This window comes from Mus caroli, chromosome 16, assembly GCF_900094665.2.
Source record: "Mus caroli chromosome 16, CAROLI_EIJ_v1.1, whole genome shotgun sequence".
NCBI lineage: Eukaryota > Metazoa > Chordata > Mammalia > Rodentia > Muridae > Mus > Mus caroli.
The window spans coordinates 12,583,311-12,603,842 of NC_034585.1; the positions used below are offsets into that span (position 1 = coordinate 12,583,311).

Below are 20,532 nucleotides of genomic sequence, written 5' to 3' on the forward strand. Positions count from 1 at the left end.
CTTCGTGTGTTACGTGCTATGAAAGTACAGGGGATTAGTGGGGGAAAGACAACAGAGGTGATCATTAAGGTACTTCCCTTTTTATATACCCATGTTCCTACTAAGACTGTGAGATGCACAGCCACCCATACTACCTATACTCTCCTTTCTTTAATTAATTACTTATTTTATTTATTTACATTCTAAATATTGCCCCCTCTCCATCTGCCCTACCCTTCACCTCTGAGAATGTGCCCTCCCCAGGTATCCCCCCACCCTGGGGGACCAAGTCTTTATAGGATTAGGCACAGCCTCTCCCACTGAGACAGGACTAGGTAGTCCTATGTGCCAGAAGCCTCTGACCAGCCCATATATGCTCTTTGGTTGGTGGCCCAATCTCTGGGAGCTCCCACAGTTCGAGATTAGTTGACAACACTGTTGGTCCTCCTCTGAGGTTTCTATCCCCTTCAATTCCTTCAATTCTTAACTCTTCCATAGAGGTCCCCGACCTCTATCCAATGCTTGGCTGTGAGTACCTGCATCTGTCTCGGTTAGCTGCTGGGTAAAGCCTTTCAGAGGACTGATATGCTAGGCTCCTGTCTGCAAGCACAACATAGCATCAGTAACAGTGTCAGGCATTGGTGCCCCACCATGGGATGGATCCCAGGTTGGCTATGTCAATGGTGGCCCATTCCTTCAGCCTCTGCTCCATTTTTGTCTCTATATTTCTTTTAGGAAAAATTTGGGGTCAAAAGTTTTATAGGTGACTTGGGGGTTCTGTCTGGCTACTACTGGATGTGTTCTCCAGGTTCCATATCCCAACAGTTGGGCATTTTGGCTAAGGTCAACCACATTGAGTCCTGGGAGCCTGCCCCATCTCAGGTCTCTGGGACTTTCTAGAGATCCTCCCCAACCCTGCCTCCCATCGCTACATATTTCCATTTATTCTCCTGGGCCTCTGAGGCTCTCTTCTGCCTCTCCGCCACAACTGATCCTGCCCACTTCCCTTCCCCTCTCCTACCCAGGCCTCTTTCTTCCTATGTCTCCCATGACTATTCTGTTCCTTCTTCTAAGCATCCTCACTCAGAGCCTTCCTTCTGATTTAACTTCTTTGGGTCTATGGGTTACATCATGGATATTCTGAACTCTTTGATTAATATCCACTTATAACTGAGTACATGGCATTTTGGGTCTGGATTACCTCACTCAGGATGATTATTTTCTAGTTCGATCCATTTGCCTGCAAGATTCATGTCCTTGTTTTTAATAGCTGAATAGTATTCCATTGTGTAAATAAACCACATTTCTGAATCCATTCTTTGGTTGAGGGACATCTGGGTTGTTTCCAGTTTCTGGACATTATGAATAAGCCTATTGTGAATATAGGGAGTTATGTATTCTTGTGCTGTAGTGGGTATTTGCCCAGCAACAGGATAACTGGGTCTTCAGGTAGAACTATTTCAAATTATCTGAAAAACTGTCAGATTGATTTCCAGAGTGGTTGTACCAGTTTGCAATTCCACCAGCAATGGGAGAGTGTTCCTCTTTCTCTACATCCTTGCCAACATGTGCTGTCACTTGAGTTTTTTATCTTAACCATTCCAATTGGTGTCAGATGGAAGCTCAGAGTCGTTTTGATTTCCTAAAGATGTTGAACATTTCTTTGAGTGCTTCTCAACCACTCTATATTCCTCTGTTGAGGATTGTTTAGCTCTGTACCTAATGTTTTAACTGGGTTGTTTGGTTTTTAGAGTCTAATTTCTTGAGTTCTTTATATATTTTGGATATTAGCCCTCAGTCACATACAGGGTTAGTGAAGATCTTTTCCCAATCTATAGGCTACTCTTTTGTCCCATTGACAGTATCCTTTGGCATACAAAAGATTTTCAGTTTATAAGGTACAATTTATTAATTGTTGATCTTAGACCATGAGCTATTGGTGTTCTGTTCAGGAAAGTTGCTTGTACTAATGTGTTCAAGGCTATTTCTCACTTTCTTTTCTATTACTTTCAGTGTATCCAGTTTTATGTTGAGGTCTTTGATCCACTTGGACTTGAGCTTTGGACAGAGTGATAAATATTGACCAATTTGCATTCTTCCACATGCAGATTGCCAGTTAGACTAGCACCATTTGTTAAAGATGCTTTCTTTCTCCCACTATGTGGTTTTGGCTTTTTGGGGAAAGACCAAGTGCCCATAGGTGTGTGGATTTATTTTTATCTTCTATTCCATTAATCAACCTACCTGTCTCTGTACCGATACACAAAGACAAATTAACAACACTAAAGCCCCTAAAGAGGCATAAATAGAAACTCTAAAACTATATATGCACGGCAAAATCTGTATAGTTTGGAAACATACAAACAAGATTTGTATGTTTTTGACCCTAAGTACAGCTTAGGGTCAGGGATGATGATTTCTTATTTTTCAGAATTGCTAAAGCTGAGAATTGCTCTTTGAAGGTCTGTAAAAAATTGTGTTGGAATATTGATGGGAATTGGATTGAATCTGTAGAGTGCTTTTAGTAAGGCGGTCATTTTGACAATGTTAATCCTATGGATCCATGAGCACCAAAGATCTTTCCATCTTCTGAGGTTTTCTTTGAGTTCTTTCTTTAGGGTCTTGAAGTTCTTGTCATACAAATCTTCCACTTGCTTGGTAAGAGTTACCCCAAGATATTTTATATAACTTGTAGCTATTGTGAAGGGTGTTGTTTCCTGAATTTCTTTCTCAGCCTATTTATCATTTGTATAAAGAAATGCTACTGGTTTTTTGTTTGTTTGTTTGTTTGTTTGTTTGAGTTAATTTTATATCCAGCCAATTTGCTGAAAGTGGTTATCAGCTGTAAGAGTTATCTGGTAGAATTTTGGGAGTTGTTTATGCATACTATCATATCATCAGCAAATAATAATAACTTGACTTCTTCCTTTCCTATTTGTATACCCTTGATCTCTTTTTTGTTTTCTTATAGCTCTAACTAGAACTTCAAGTACTATATTGGATAGGGAGAAAGTAGGGAGCCTTGTCTTGACTCAGATTTTAATGGGATTGCTTCAAGTTTCTCTCCATATAATTTGATGTCAGTTATTGGCTTGCTCTATATTGCTTTGATTATGTTTAGATATGTACCTTGAGTTCCTCATCTCTCCAAGATTTTTAACATGAAGGGCTATTGGGTGTCACTGAAGGCTTTTTCAGCACCTAATGAGATGATCGTTTGATTTTTTTTCTATGAGTTTGTATATATATTGATGGATTTTCATATATTGAACCATCTGTGCATCTTGGCATTAAGCCTACTTGCTCATGGTGAATTATGCTTTTGATGTGATCTTGGACTGGGTGTGTGAGAATTTCCTTGAGTATTTTGTGTAGGTGTTCGTAAGTGAAACCGATCTGAAGCTCTCTTTCTTGGTTGGGTCTTAGCATGGTTTATATATCATGTTGAGTGTGGCCTCATAAAATGGAATACATAGTGTTTCTTCTGACTCTATTTTGAGGAATAATTTGAGGAGTATTGGTATTACCTCTTCTTTGAAAGTCTGGTAGAACTCTGCACTAAAGCAATTTGGACCTGGGCTTTTGTTAGTTGGGAAGTTTTTTTTTTAATGACTACTTCTAGTGCCTTGGGGGTTAGGAGACAGTTTAGACGGTATGTCTGATCTTGATTTAACTTTGTCATGTAGTATTTGTCTATAAAATCATCCATTTCAGCTAGATTTTCCAGCTTTGCCAACTATAGGCTTTTGAAATAAGACCTGATAATTTTTTTAAATTTCCTTAGGTCCTGTTGTTATGTCTCCCTTTTCACTTCTGATTTTGTTAATTTGGATACTGTCTCTTTACCTTTTAGTTACTTTGGGTAAGGGTTCATCTGTCTTGTTGATTTTTTGAAAGAACCAGCTCTTGATTTTGTTGATTCTTTGAATTGTTCTCTTTGTTTCTAATTGGTTGATTTTAGCCCTGAGTTTGACTGCATCCTGCCTTCTACTGCTCTTGGGTGTGTCTGTTTCTTTTTGTTCTACAGCTCTCAAATGTGCTGTGAAGTTGTTAATATGAGATCTCTCCAGTTTCTTTATGAAGGCACTTGGTGCTATAAATTTCCTCTTAACCCTGTTTTCAGTGTATCCCATATGTTTGGGTATGTTATGCCTTAATTTTCATTGAATTCTAGAAAGTTTTAAATTTTTTTCTTTGTTTCTTCCATGACCAACTTATCATTGCGTAGAGAGTTGTTCAGTTTCCAACATATGGACTTTCTGTTTCTGTTGTTGAAATTCAGCCTTAGTCCATGTTGATCTGATAGAATGAAAGGGTAATTTCAATCTTCTTGTATACGATGAGGTCTGTTTCATGTTTAATTATATGGTAGTTTTGGAGAAGGTTCTATGAGATGCTGAGAATAGATTCTTTTGTTTGGGAGTAAAAGGTTCTATAGGTATCTGTTAAATCCATTTAATTCATACTTTTTGTTAGTTTCACTACGTCTCTGTTTAGTTTCTGTTTCAATGACTGGTCTATTCATGAGAGTGGTATGTTGAAGTCTCCCACTATCATTGTGTGGGGCTCAATGTGTGTTATGAGCTTTCGTGAAGTTTCTTTTATGAATGTGGGTGCATTTGAATTTGAGGCATATATATGTTCAGAATTGAGACTTCATCTTGGTGGATTTTTCCTTTGATGAGTATGAAGTATCCTTCCCAATCTCTTTTGATTACTTTTGATTGAAAGTCTATTTTATTAGATATTAGAATGACTACTCCAGCTTGTTTCTTGGGATTGTTGCCTTGGAAAAACCTTTTTTGAGACCTTTACTCTGAGATTCTAATCTATCTTTTTTTCTGAGGTGTGTTTCTTGTATGCCGCAGAATGATGGATCCTATTTACATTCCCAGTCTTTTAGCCTGTATAGTTTTATTGGTGAACTAAATCCATTGATGTTGAGAAATATCAATGAGCAATAACTATTCGTTACTGTTATTTTGTCATTGATGTGGGTGTGATTCTCTTCTTTTGGGTTTGTTGTGAGATAAATTTCTTATGTTTTCTTGGATGTTACCCTCCTTGTGTTGTTTCCTTCTAGTATCCTCTGGAGGGCTAGATTAGTAGAAAGATATTGTTTAAACTTGGTTTTGTCATGGAATATCTTGGTTTTTCCTTCTATGGTGATTGAGAGTCTTACTGGATATAGTAGTCTGGGCTGATATCTGTAGTCTTCTAAGAGTCTTCAAGACATCTGTCCAAAATCTTCTAGCTGTTAGAGTTAGATTAGCTGTGCTTAGAAGTCAGGTATAATTCTGATAGGTCTGCCTTTATATGTTGCTTACCTTTTTCCCTTGCAGCTTTTAATATTCTTTCTTTGTTCTGTACATTTAGTGCTTTGATTATTATGTGGCAGAATATTTTCTTTTCTAATCCAACCTATTTAGTGTTCTTGTGCACTTATAGATATCTCTTTCTTTAGGTTAGGGAAATTTTCATCTATGATTTTGTTGAAGATATTTTCTGGCCCTTTTAACTGGGAATCTTCATCCTCTTCTATTCCTTCTGTCCCAAATTTCTTGAATGTTTTGGACTTTTTACACTTGGCATTTTCTTTGACCAACATACTAATTTTTTCTATGGTTATCTTTTATGTCTCAGATTCTCTCTTCCATCTCTTGCATTCTGTTGGTGGTGTTTATGTCTGTAGTTACTGTTCTCTTTCCTAGGTTTTCCATTTCCAGGGATGACTCCATTTGTACTTTCTTTTTTGTTTCTATTTCCATTTTTAGGTCTTGTACTATTCTTTCATTACATTCACCTGTTTGATTATGTTTTCCTGTAGTTCTTTAAAAAAATTGTCTATATTCTCTATAAAGGCCTCTATCATCACCTTCATGAGAAAGAATTTAGGTCCGAATCTTGCCCTTCAGGTGTGTCAGAATATCCAGGGCTTGCAGTAGTAGGAAATCTGGGTTCTTATGGTGCCATATTGCATTGGCTTCTGTTGATTATGCTCTGATGCTTGTCTTTCACCATCTGGTTTTCTCTGGTGTTAGCTGGCCTGTGTTTCATGAATTAAAGCAGGTCTCCCAGGAGGCAGGCAGAACGGTGTGTCCTAGGTTAGAGCAGGCCTTCTGGGAGGCATGCAGAGCTGTGTCTCTGTTTAGAGCAGGTCTATTGTGACCCTGGTTGGAACAGACTTTCTTTGTCACTGGTTAGAGCAGTCCTCCTTGAGAGTCAGGCGGGCTTGTGGAGTAGGGAAGCTTGCATGTAAATCCTCTGAGAGTGCAGGTGGACAGAAGGCGCAGCCTATACTTTTCAACAGTTGTTTATAAGCTCTGTATTAATTTTTCTACAGCTGGGACTAATTCATACAAACTTAAAGGCTTAAAGAAAAGTAGGATGCCGGGCATGGTGGCACACGCCTTTAATCCCAGCACTTGAGAAGCAGAGGCAGGCGGATTTCTGAGTTCAAGGCCAGCCTGGTCTACAGAGTGAGTTCCAGGACAGCCAAGCCTATACAGAGAAACCATGTCTCGAAAAACCAAAAGAAAACAAAAAAAATAAAAAAAGAAATGTAGTTAGGAATGAGATTCAGTGGTTCCTCTGCTCAGCATTCCACAAAACTCATATCAAACTATTCATTGGGCTTAGCTCTCCTTCACAGACTCTAGAGAACGATCCAAATTCCAAGGCCAGCTTTGGCATAATAGGACATAAGTCCCATTAATTTACTGGCTAATTGCTAGGTCTTCTCTATGCTCTGAAACGGTCATATATGGTGGGGCCTCCTTCATCCTCGCACCATCTACAGAATATCAACCCCAGTTTTATTTTCAATCTCTCATTTCCTGACTACTAGACACACACCTAAAGGCTCTCGGGATTAGGTCACATCCACTGTAGATGAAAACCAAATGTGAGATATAACAAAATATAATTACAGTAGTAAACTACACTGAACTCAAGACAACAAATCTTTCTACACATAGTAGAAAATGGGTATGTTATAGTCACGTAGAATTCACTACCACAGTTAGGCAAAACACACACACACACACACACACACACACAAATGACCTTTAATTTCACTACTCAGGAGGCAGAGGCAGCCAGATCTCTGTGACTTTGAAAGATCCTGACAGAATGTAAAAGGTCACAGAAGCCCTGAAATTGGCAAAATAGATTTCATTGTTAGCAGAAGTAGCTTCACTGATCTAGAAAAATAGAGGTGCACAATGCTCTGGCCACTCCTTGAACCCATGTGTCTGACAATGTTTTGACCGTTCCTTGACCCATGTGTGTGCCCACTGATGAAGCCCATTGCCAGGTGTTTGTGATATTGGTTGCTAAGATAGAGTCAGAAAATCTCCCCAGCAACCTCAGCTGGACCAATCCAGAGTTGCTACACCTGCACCAGACTCTTTCCTTGTACCCCTCCCATACCCATTTCTTGAGAACAGACATTGTTTAGATCTGGAAATCCCCTACTCCCCCCTTCTTCTTTCCCCTCTGAGGGCCTATAAAAACTAAGACCTCTTTCCCCTCGAGGTCGACTCCTCTACCCCTGCGTGGGATATGAGTTATCCCCAAAGCTCTGGCTTTCCCTGAATAAAGCCTCATGTGGTTTGCATCAAGTTCTTGGGGGTCCGCTATTGTCCTGAGGCCTGAGCGAGGGGCTCCTCTCAGAGTCTTTCAACTTCAAGGCCAGACTGGTCTACATAGTGAGTTCAGCGACATCCATGGCTATATAAAGAGAGCTTGTCTCAAAAAATCAAAAAAGTAAAAACAAAACAAAACAATATCCAAAAAAAAAGAGGAGGGGAAGAAAAGAAGTGATATAACCACAAAAATTATAGGTAATTCTCACATCTATGCCTTTATTTCTTTTAGTTTTAATCCATTTGTCTTTGCAAATGTGCCAAAGACATTTATACTGAGACATATTTATATATTAATTTCACATGACAAAATAAAAAATTAATAACTTTCGTTATCTAGGATCTCTACCATACTATCTAGTAGAGAGTACTCCAGGATTTCAGCCATCAAGTGGGCATTTTATTTGTAATTTATTGTTTTCTTTTTGTATCAAATGGAACTGAAATTCCTTCACTGATGATAAATATTAATAATTCAATCTTCCTCTTCATTCTTAGGTAGTCCTCATTTCTAAAACAAGATCATCAGAAACAACTGGTCCCCTGATGTGACCTCTTGCTGTTTTCTTTCTTTATGTCTTTATGCCTACTTGCACCATCCCATACATTCCTAGAGAAAGAAAGTTCCCAATACTAAGTTCCATGTTCTCTCCAGGTAGAGCTATAACATGCCTTATCTCAGGACTCAGTTAGTAGTATTCTCTCGCCCAGGGCTCAAACTGAACACCTCAAACACACCAAATAATCTCATGCCAGTATCACATTCTCAGAATCAGGGATCCTTTACTTCCTGACCCAACCTGAAGTCTCTGCTCAAACAGACACATTCTGCCCAAAAACTCCACAAAGACTCTGCTCACTGACCTCATCCACAATCTCTTCTTGTTCTGACAAGTCTACCTAACTTGTTCTGGCATCTACTGTTCTTAACACATGCATTTTACCTCTCCCTCTTTACCATGTAAGATGTGTACCTCTGTGACTCCCTCTCCCTCTCTCTCTCCCTAACAATATCCCATAGCATCTTAAGGTGTAAACATGGGAAGCTAAACAACTTCTTTTGCCTACTGTCCTAATTTGTGTTGTATTGCTGTGATACAACTCAATAATCAAATCTGGATGTGGCGGCACATACCTTTAATCCCAGTACTTGGAAGGTACATATCAAGTTCCCAGAAAGCCAGGGCTACACAAAAAAATCCTGTCCCAACATGCCCCACCCCACTCCACCCTTGCCCCTCCACCCCCCAAAAAACTCACCATGACTAAAAGCAACTTGGAGAGAAAGCACCTATTTAGGTTACATATCCTATGATGCTCTATCATGAAAGGAAGTCAGAGCAGGGACTCAAGCAAGAATCTGAAGATAGAAACTAAAACAAGGTCAAGAGGAATGTTGCTTACTGGTTTACCTGGCCTGCTCTCTTGTACAACACAAGACCTCCTGCCCAGGGGTGGCATCATCCAACAATAATCATTAATTCATGAAAGTACTCCATAGACTTGCCTATTAGGCCAATATGATTGAGGCCTTTTCTCAATTGAGATTCCCTCAATTTTTTGTCAGATTGACAAAAAACTAAGCAGCATACCCACAATCCAATATATGCTCCGGTTCTGCTCTTTTACTCATTCTTATAATCTTTTGTCTTTCTTTACCTAGAAGAAGAAAGGTTAATAAACTAGGCCATCTACTCTGGTCTAATTGAGAATGAAGTAACTGTTTAAATAATAGTAACTAAATAAATTCAAGTCAATTTATTTAACGTTTAAGTTGCACTTAGGATTCCAAAAAAAAAAAAAAATGTATATAAATGCTAAAGAGATTCTTAAAAAAAAGAAATTTCTTCTTTTAGATATCAAAAGCATAGAACAAAAGAAGCATAAAGTAAGAAAATAAAACCATAAAAATTTATATTTTCATTTATATTAGATGGAAAACTGGGAAAATATTGTCTATAAGGGGCATGTGAATGAGGTTCTCACTGCTTGATGGAACACCAAATGGACTTGGTAAGATGTATACTTTCCATGTCGTCATCAAACACTTGGAGCATATTAAACATATTTTCAAATACTTATCAAGTAAGGAATATGGAGCTACACATCTAAACATAAGAGCTGCTGTGTGTCATCCAAGCAAAGGAAGCAAGAAAGCTAGAGGAAACACCCTACTTACAACTTTGGCTTGATTTCCAGGATAGGACAAGTCATCTGAGAGTTTAGAATTGGTTAAAGTCAGTTTCAAGTGACACAGGTTCTATTCTTGGTAAAATGAATAAAATGCACCAATAACCAAATGTCTGATTTCTTAAAGGATAATACTTTATTAGAGTAATAAAAGCAAATACTGTGTATTTCTCTTCTTTGTGTTCACCTCAGAAAAGCATAATGCCAATGTACTTATAACACGAGTTCCAGCTGGGAGATAAATCTCAGTGGTAGTATATCTTAGAACAAATATGGCCCCAGAATCAATCTCCAGTAAAAATCCCATACATTTCCTGTTTGATACACAAAGTCCATTATAAGAATGCTAAGAAGTTGGCTCAGCTGACAAGTAAATATGAGTAGTCAAAGGTCAATGGGAAAATATTTAAGAAAAGGCTGACGCTAGGCACTCTACCAGAGAAATATACTATACAGAGAAGCCTTAGCCCAAGGGCACTGAAGAGTCTAATCAAACATGACATCTAACCAGTGACACTGCAATGGAACAGAATGGGACATTTTGACCCTGTGCACATCCCCATCTGTAGTGGATTGTTCTGTTGCTGCTTCTATTCAAATGCTAAATTCTGTGTGTCAAGGTCTAGTTGCTCCAAGATGAGCAGAGCCTCATATATACCAGCTTTTGTTGTATAAGCCTTGCCTTCCAAGTTATCCATGACTGGTTAATAAAAATGTCTACAGCCTGTGGTATGGTAGAAGAGATGTAGGTGAGGCTTCAGTTCCTGAGCTTGGTATCTGAGACAGGAACCACAAGAGAGGAGAAGAGAGAAGAGGTGAAAGAAGAAGCCACCATGAGGTAGGTGGATTGTGAGCACACGGCCGTGAAGGACAGGCTATTGGAGTAGGAGCAGACCAGGGAGAACATGACAAATGATAATTTCTGAGTTATTGACAGGGAAGTAGTCAAAATAGCATAAAGGGTTGATATCTGCCCAGCTCTAATGCTTTAAGGCTTATTATAAATAGAAAGGTTTAGTGTCTTTTATTTGGGAACTAAATGATATAAGATAGGGTAGAATTCCCCAAATAATATTCACCACAACACCTATCATTGCAGGACTTCAACCTGATGCAACTTAAAGCTCAGAAAGAACCTCTCACTCTGTACTGCTACAGGCCATTTCTTGTATTCAGTTAAAGGAGTATGCCTCATTCACATGTAGAAAAATGCATAGTGCCCTGTATCCCTATATAACAGGTTCCTGCACCCATGCGTCTGCTCCCAAAAACTGTTCTGTGGCCCCTGTGGTTACTCTAGGACTTATATCAAAGGACATGCCGCATAGAGAGATCCAGGAATATACAACATTTCCCCGGGAGCTAAGTGTCCTTTGTTCCTGGCTTTCATGATAAACAAAAGGTATGTTATCTGGGACAAATGAAGTCAAGTAAAATACAACTCTTGCTGGTATCCTGCCTTCAGTGCCCTGCATTTCACTTAACTTGTTGTCTCCATCCAGTCCTCTCATCTACATTCCTGATCTTTAGCATGGTCGTCTACCTAGTAATTCTCAAGAAACATAATCACCTGTTGTGGTAAATATTATTTGGGAATTTCTATCCCACCTTAGATCATTTGGTTCTCAAATAAAAGACAAAAAACAAACAAACAAACAAAAACAAAAAACAACAAAAAAGACCCTTTATATTTATAATAAGCCTTAAAAAGCACTAGAGCTGGGCAGATATCAATCTTCTGTGGTACTTTGTCTACTTCTCTGTCGATAATGCCAAAATATTTCTTGCCATGTTCCACGTGGGCCACTCCTATTCCAACTGGTTGGTCTCACAGACATGCTCTCACAATCTACCTCCTCCCTGGATTATTCTTCCTTCTTCCTCCTCTCTGGCTCTCCCCAACTGGTCTCTCCTCAGAATCCTAGCCCCAGGAACTGAAACCCTGTCTACCCTCTTCTGCCCTGATACAGGCTGTAGGCATCTTTATTCAACCAATAGTTTTAAATTAAAGAGGAATGTTTGCACAACAAAAGCTGGCAGAGTGAGAATTCACTAGAGGCAACTAGACACCCTCCACCCTCATACAGAATTTAGCATTATAATACATAGCAACAGACTAAATCTCAACAATCACCTACAGATCTTGGTTTTTTGTTTGTTTGTTTGTTTGTTTGTTAATTGAATTTTATTCCTTTCAGTCTGATATGCAAGTGTAGCTTAAAGGATCAGATTATTCTTTTTTTAAATTTTATTCTTTTTTTATTAATTAATTTATTTTTTTACACTCCATACTTTATTCCTCTCCCTCCAGCCCCGCTACTGTTCCACATCCCATACCTCCTCCCCAACCCCCTGTCTTCACATGGATGTCCCCAACCCCCACCCCACCTGACCTCTAAACTCCTTGGGGCCTCCAGTCTCTAGAGGGTTAGGTACATCATGAATGAACACAGATCTGGCAGTCCTCTACTGTATGTGTGTTAAGAGCCTCATATCAGCTGGTGTATACTGTCTGTTTGGTGGTTCAGTGTTGGATAGATCTCGGGGATCCAGACTAATTGAGACTGCTGGTCCTCCTACAGAGTGCTCAGTTTCTTTCAGCCTTCCCTAATTCAACAACAGAGGTCAGCGGTTTCTGTCCATGGGTTGGGTGCAAATATCTGCATCTGACTCTTTCAGGTCCTTGCTGGGTCAGAGTGCAGTTATGCTAGGTCCCTTTTTGTGAGCACTCTATAGGAATCCTCCCCATAGTTAGCTCAGAGAGTTGAGGTAAGCAAAGAATATACACAGATACACAGCAGTCTTTTGGGTGCTGCTGCTAATTGCTAAGAGACCAATCTTTGAGAACCACAACTCTACTCGACATTTCCTGAATATCTGGTTTCACTTCAGTTTACCTCAGACAGACTCATGCACCCCAAGTTCGTAACTTTTTCTGGAACAATGAATGACTGTCTCCACCCAGACCGTCCTAAGAAGCAGAGTATACCACAGAGTCATTAAAGTGGCATCTTTGTGAACTCATTCTGTGTCTATGTAACTAATATTCAGATAGATAAAGGCAATCAGTCTATGAAGAACTGGTTTTGTTTTTGTTGTTGTTGTTGTTGCCATCATTGTTATTTTAAAGAGACAGAGTCTCATTTAATTGCCTAGGTTTGCCTTGAAATTCTGAACACAAGTGTTCTGCCTCAGACCCCTCACAGGTTGAGACAATAGAAATATGTCACTATGCCTGACTTGAACAAAACTCTTTAATAAGCAATAATTTATTCCTATTTTTAAAAACATTTTTCATCCTATAACTTAATGTAAATATTATGGTGACTTCTAAAGGAATCATGATAGTTTATCTTCACTGTGAACCTGAATAGATTTGAACTGCCTGGGCCTCATCTTTGGGTGTAACCAAAAGGATGTTTCCAGAGAGGTTTAGCAGAAGAAGGAATACTACTCTCAATATGCAAGTCACCATCCCATGGAATAGGGTTCCAGACTGAATAAAAAGACCCAAAATAGGAGGTCAGCCAAACACCAGGATTTACCTCTGATTCCTGACTGTAGAAGCAATGGGACCATTCACTATATGGTCCCATCACCCTGCCTTCCATACCATGACAGATTATATCTCTTCAAACAGTAGGCCATAATTAAACCTTCCTTAAGGTTCCCCCCCACACACACTCAGACACTTCTCTGTGCAATGGGAAACAAACTAATATAAGTACTAATATAAGTAGTATAAATACTACTATATTAGAGATGGCAAATCAGAAGTCAAGGCTTATGAGATCACAATACTAGTAATTTACTATCTAGTTTTGTATCATTATAGGCATGTAATCCATTTATCAGTTTCACTTTTTAAAAATTTTGATCACCATGACTCATTATTTCAATACTTTTAAGTATAACAATACTTAAGAAATGTGTAAATTATGTAAAATTCTCACTACAGAAAAAAATTTTGGATCATCTCCATATGTAACAACAATTAGTGGAAAAAGAGTCCATAAATTAGAAAGAACATGGAAGGCTATATGGGAATGTTTGGATAGAGGAAGATTATGTGATTATATTATGAGCTCAAATTTTTTTTTTTAATGTTGGAACAAGGGTTTTACTTTGTCATGACTACAAATGTAGCAATGTTTACAGGCCAAGAATTCCAAAAACCAGGGTAAGACCTGAGAAAGCACCTTAATGCTCTGAAAGCATAAGAGAGACAGCAGGTAAGTTTTTCCACTTTTGATTTTTGCTCCATTTGAACTTGATGTTGAAAAGGTCAGCATAGGAACTTTGGGAAGGTCATGAAACACTCACCCCTTCGGAAGGAAGAGGCTAATTAGCATTTCTCTGACCACAGGGCAGGAATGGACCTAAAGGTAGGGACACATTCTGCAGGACTGACCTTGGCTCACCTTCTGATAAGGGAATACCTTGTTACCTCATTCCCTAAAGACCAATCAGTTTAAAGGGCGCACTGTTCCGCCAATCATAGTGTGCCTAGTTGCTGATATTCTGTTCTACCCTTGGGAACCATATAAAAACTCGCTGAACTGGTGCTGGGGGTCACTGCCTCTCCTTGGTGTCTGGGACAACCCCAGTGCACTGGAACAAAAAATTCCTCTTGCTTTTTGCATCGATTTCAGCTCCATGTGGTTCACTCAGGGGGTCCCCGGTAAGCTAAGGCTCCCCAAAGTCTTACAATGTGAACATGAAGAAATTGGGACAACACACATACATCCCTGAATAGTTAGCATTCGTGAAGTTGAAGGCACCTAGGAACACTGGATCTTATTCTTGAATAGTCACAGCTAGCTGGAAATGACCTTCTGCAGAGACAGGAGAACCTATCTGAGTACTTAGGACCCTGGCTTCCTTTTCTACATCATCTGCTTTGGAGCATGGAGCTACATAGTTTAAAAGATCAGTAACAAGCAGACTGAACAGAATATACTTCTCCAAGATCAGCAAACTGCAATTTTAGCAGTAACAACCTGGCTCATGCACAATAATAGGCAAATTGCCAGTCCCATAGCAAAGAGTCATGAGCTAGATCTTGCTGTCTCTCTTCTGGAAAAGTGAGTACCTCCATATCGATAAAGGAGAGCAGTAACTTGTTCCAGACCTTCATGCTTCCAGCCATAGGCATACTGCCAGTTCACATAGCACTGTAATGAGTCTGCTCTGATTGAGAACCCCTGTTTAGGAGGAGGAAACCAGTAGCATATTCTGAAATGATTTCATAATTCAAAAACTATTCTCAAAACAAAAAGTATAGATAATATACAGAAATTATTATACTGCTTTCATAAATGAGAAGCTCCCTGTAGTGGGTTGGTCTAATGCTGCTTATATTCTAATACTAAATTGGGGCCCCTAAATCGGGTTACCCCAAAGAAAAGAGAGTCCGCATACAAGATACCCCAGTTAATTATGATTGGTAAATAAAGATGTCAATATCGATAACTTGGCAGAGGGACATTGGTGGAGTTGTGGTTAGTGGGCTTGAAGGAGAGAAGACCTGAGGAGGAAAAGGGAGAAGACACCACCATGGAATGAAGGAATAATGTGCAGGAGGAAGAAAGGAGCAGCCCTGGGTTGAAAGAGAGGAAAGCATGGCCCTAAGGGCTGCCCAATTGGAGCTAAGAGCAGCACAGATGAAACACAATAAGTAATAACTTGGGTTATCAATGGGGAAATAGATTCTAACAACATGGAGGGTAGGCAGCTGCCCAGCTATTATGCTGCTTAATGCACATTGAGAATACAAAGGCTATGGTGTGTCTTTTATCTGAGAACTAAATGGTCAAGGCAGGCACAAGTCCTATATTGGGGTTTAAATGATTTTTACTACAGCTTCATGCACTGAACTTTATAAGACAAACTTTTGAGTGACCAATGGTTAGGTAAGTTGATATTCTAGAACTCTGGAGACAATTTTCAAATCAACCCACTACCCTTGTCCTGAAAGAAAAGCATTACATAGAATTAGCATACTGTTTAAATCAGCTCTCCCCCCACACCCTCCCACCCCCCCCCACCCCCGACTTGACCCTTAAGAGATGAACAAATAGAAAGGCTGGCTCTGGCTTACTTAGAAAAATAGACTTGGGAGTCCCAAGAAGAGGCATCAATCCAAGATGTCTTACAAAAGAATGACCAAGTCAAAATGTGAAATAAAGGGTTTTGTCCCAATACAGTAGAAACAGAGAATAAGATTTATACTTCTCACTGGTAACATACAGGCTAGTGATAAAAAAAACATATCTATCCTTAGATATGTAAAGATTTAAAATGGGTTGAGATTTCGGCTCACTCCTATCACTAGAGGTCTATGAAATCTTAGTTACACTAGAGCTGGTACCTTAACATGAAAATAAGTTTTACGAAAATGTTAAAACTGGCCACAGGGCTCCATACCCAGGTGGCCCTAGGAGAGAGCTATCCTTCCAGAAGTGCAGACAGGCCTGTGAGCATAGGATCACCACTGCTGCTCAGAGGAAACCCCTGGAACTCTCAGGACACAGGAACCTAGGAGTGGACTGGGACAGAAGTATTCCAGTTTCAATCTGCACCTGGAGCAATCCTCTGCCACAGGGCTCCATAGCCAAATAGCACCAGGAGAGAGCAAGCCTCCTAGGAGTTCGGACAGGCCTATGAGCACAAGTAGGACCACCACTGCTGCTCAGAGGAACCCGTCCAGAACATTCAGGACACAAGAACCGAGGAGTTGCCTGAGGAGAGGTCTGTGCCCAGAGCTACATACACAAATGCTGCCAGGAAAGTGGTGGTTTCACAGGAGTGTCTACACACCTGTGAGCACAGGTAAAACCACCACTTCTCTTCAAATTCCTGACCCAAGAGGGACCCACCCAGAGACATAAGGAAACAGGAACCAAGGAACAGCTGGGGACAGGATCCTGCTGTTTCTGTCTGCACCCCAGAGCTCACCCTGTACCACAGATCTCCATACCTAAATTCCTCCAGGAGAAAACTGTTCTCCCAGGAGTACTGACACACAGGCTTGCAGGACAGACAAGCGACAGTCAGACACAACAAGACCAGCAACACCATAGGTAACAGATGGCAAAAGGCAAGGGTAAGAACATAAGCAACAAAAATTAAGGCTACTTTGCATTATCAGAACCCAGTACTTCCAGCACCTGGTTGGTGAACCCTGGTTATCCCAACACACCAGAAAAGGAAGACACTGATTTAAAATCACATCTCATGACAACGATAGAAGACTTTAAGAAAGACATTAAATAACCCCCTTAAAGAAATAAGAGAGAGGGCTGGAGAGATGGCTCAGCGGTTAAGAGCACTTACTGCTCTTCTGAAGGTCCTGAGTTCAAACCCCAACCACATGGTGGCTCACAACCATCCCTAATGAGATCTGACTCCCTCTTCTGTTGAGTCTGAAGACAGTTACAGTATACTTACATATAATAAATAAATAAATCTTTAAAAATGTTTAAAAAAAGAAGAAGAAATACAAGAGAACACAAGTAAACAGATAGGAGACATGAAAGAGGAAACACAAAAATCCCTAAAGGAATTGCAGGAAAACACAACAAAACAGGAGAAGGAACTGAACAAAACTATCTAAGATATAAAAAGGGAAATAGAAACAATAAAGAAATCACAAAGGGAGACAACCCTAGAAATAGAAAACCTACAAAAGAGATCAGGAGTCATAGATGTAAGCATCACCAACAGAATACAAGACATAGAAGAGAGAATCTCAGGGACAGAAGATTCCATCGAAAACATTAACACAACAGTCAAAGGAAATGCAAAATGCAAAAAGATCCTAACCCAAAACATTCATAAAATCTAGGACACAATGAGAAGACCAAACCTAAGGAGAGAGTAGGTATAGAAGAGAGTGAAAATTCCCAACTTAAAGGGCCAGTAAATATAAACAAAATTATAGAAGAAAACTTCCTTAGCCTAAAGAAAAAAGATGCCCATGAACATACAAGAAGCCTACAGAACTCCAAATAATAGATAGGATCAGAAAAGAAATTCCACCCGTCACATAATAATCAAAACATCAAATACACAAAACAAAGAAAGAATATTAAAAGCAGTAAGGGAAAAAGGTCAAGTAACATATAAAGGCAGACCTATCAGAATTACACAAGACTTCTCAACAGAGACTATGAAAGCTAGAATATCCTGGGCAGGTGTCATACAGACCCTAAGAGAAAACAAATGCCAGCCCAAGCTACTATACTCAGCAAAACTCCCAATTACCATAGGTAGAGAAACTAAGATATTCCATGACAAAACCAAATTTACACAGTATCTTTCCACAAATCAAGCCCTACAAAGGATAATAGATGGAAAACACCAACACAAGGAAGGAAACTACAACCTAGAAAAAGCAAGAAAGTAATATTTTTTTTAACAAACTGAAAAGAAGATAACCACACAAACATAAAAATAACATAAAAAAAAAACAGAAAGCAGCAATCACTATTCATAATATCTCTTAACATCAACTGACTCAATTTCCCAATAAAAATACAGAGACTAACAAACTAGCTATGAAAACAGGAATCAACATTTTGCTGCATACAGGAAACACACCTCAGAGACAAAGACAGATACTACTTCAGAGTAAAAGGCTGGAAAAGAATTTTCCAAGCAAAAGGTCCCAAGAACAAGCTGGAGGAGCCATTCTAATATCTAATATAATTCACTTTCAACTTAAAGTTATCAAAAAAAGAAAAGGAGGGACACATCCTACTCATCAAAGGTTAAATCTACCAAGATAAACTCTCAATTCTGAACATCTATGCTCCAAATACAAGGGCATCCACACTCATTGAAGAAACATTACTAAAGCTCAAAGCACACATTTCATCACACACAATAATAGTGGGAGACTTCAACACCCCACTCTCATCAATGGACAGATGATGGAAACAGAAACTAAACAGAGACACAGTGAAACTAACAGAAGTAATGGACCAAATGGATTTAACAAATATCTATAGAACATTTCATCCTAAATCAAAAGAATATATCTTCTTCTCTGCACCTCATGGTACCTTCTCCAATCAGTCACAAAACAGACTTCAATAGATATAAGAAGACTGAAATAATCCCATGCCTATCAGGTCACTATGGATTAAGGCTGGTCTTCAATAGCAACAAAAACAATAGAAAGCCCACATGCACATGGAAGCTGAACAACGCTCACTCAATGATAACTTGGTCAAGGAAAAAGTAAAAAAATAAAGACTTTCGAGCTGGGTGTGGTAGCTCATGCCTTTAATCCCAGCTCTTGGGAGGCAGAGGCAAGCGGATTTCTGAGTTCGAGGCCAGCCTGGTCTACAGAGTAAGTTCCAGAACAGCCAGGGCTATGCAGAGAAACCCTGTCTCGAACAACCAAAAAAAAAAAAAGACTTTTTAGAATTTAATGAAAATGAAGGTACAACATACCCAAACTTATGGGACACAATGAAAGCAGTGCTAAGAGGAAAACTCATAGCCCCGAGCGACTCTAAAAAGAAAATGGAGAGAGCATACACTAGCAGTTTAACAGCACACTGGAAAGCTCCAGAACAAAAAGAAGTAAATACACCCAAGAGGAGTAGACAGCAGGAAATAATCAAACTCAGGGCTGAAATAAAAGAATCAACAAAACCAGGAGCTGGTTTCTTTGAGAAAATCAACAAGTTAGATAAACGCTTAGCCAGACTAATCAGAGGGGACAGAGACAGTATCCTAATTAACAAAATCAGAAATGAAAATGGAGATATAACAACAGAAACTGAGGAAATCCAAAAGGCCATCAGATCCTGCTACAAAAGCCTATACACAACAAAACTGGAAAATCTGAATGAAATGGATAATTTTCTAGACAGATACCAAATATCAAAGTTAAATCAGAATCAGATAAATGATCTATACAATCCCATAACCCCTAAAGAAATAGAAGCAGTCAATAAAAGTCTCTCATCCAACATAAAGCCCAGGATAGGATGGTTTTAGTGCAGAATTCTATCAGACCTTCAGAGAAGACCTAATATCAAGAGTTTTCAAATGATTCCACAAAATAGAAACAGAAGGAACTCTACCCAACTCGTTCTATAAAGCCACAATTATTCTGATACCTAAACCACACAAACACCCAACAAATAAAGAGAACTCAGACCAGGAATGAATATCGATGCAAAAATTCTCCATAAAACTCTCACAAACCGAATCCAAGAACACATCAAAATGACCATTCACCATGATCAAATAGGCTTTGTCCTAGAGATGCAGGGATGGTTCAATAAATGGAAATCCATCAATGTAATCTACTACATAAACAACAACGAAAAAAATCACATGATCTTTCCATTAGATGCTGAAAAAGCATTTGACAAAATTCAACATCCTTTCATGGTAGTCTTTGAATCAGGAATTCAAGGCCCATTGAAGAAGCACCTGAAAAAATGTTCAACATCCTTAATCATCAGGGAAATGCAAATCAAAACAACCCTGAGATTCCACCTCACACCAGTCAGAATGGCTAAGATCAAAAATTCAGGTGACAGCAGATGCTGGCGAGAACATGGAGAAAGAAGAACACTCCTCCATTGTTGGTGGGATTGCAAGCTTGTACAACCACTCTGGAAATCAGTCTGGCGGTTCCTCAAAAAATTGGACATAGTACTACCTGAGGATCCCGCAATACCTCTCCTGGGCATAT

General features: G+C 39.3%; 1 protein-coding gene and 1 pseudogene across 1 annotated transcript in view; one reads left to right on the top strand and one right to left on the bottom strand.

Annotated features, from left to right (window-relative positions):
- The window catches only part of Spidr (scaffold protein involved in DNA repair), a 220,928-nt gene that overhangs the window by 163,144 nt on the left and 37,252 nt on the right, over positions 1-20,532 (bottom strand). The window lies entirely within an intron of this gene.
- Positions 1-20,532, top strand: part of LOC110311971 — a 32,629-nt pseudogene that overhangs the window by 11,467 nt on the left and 630 nt on the right.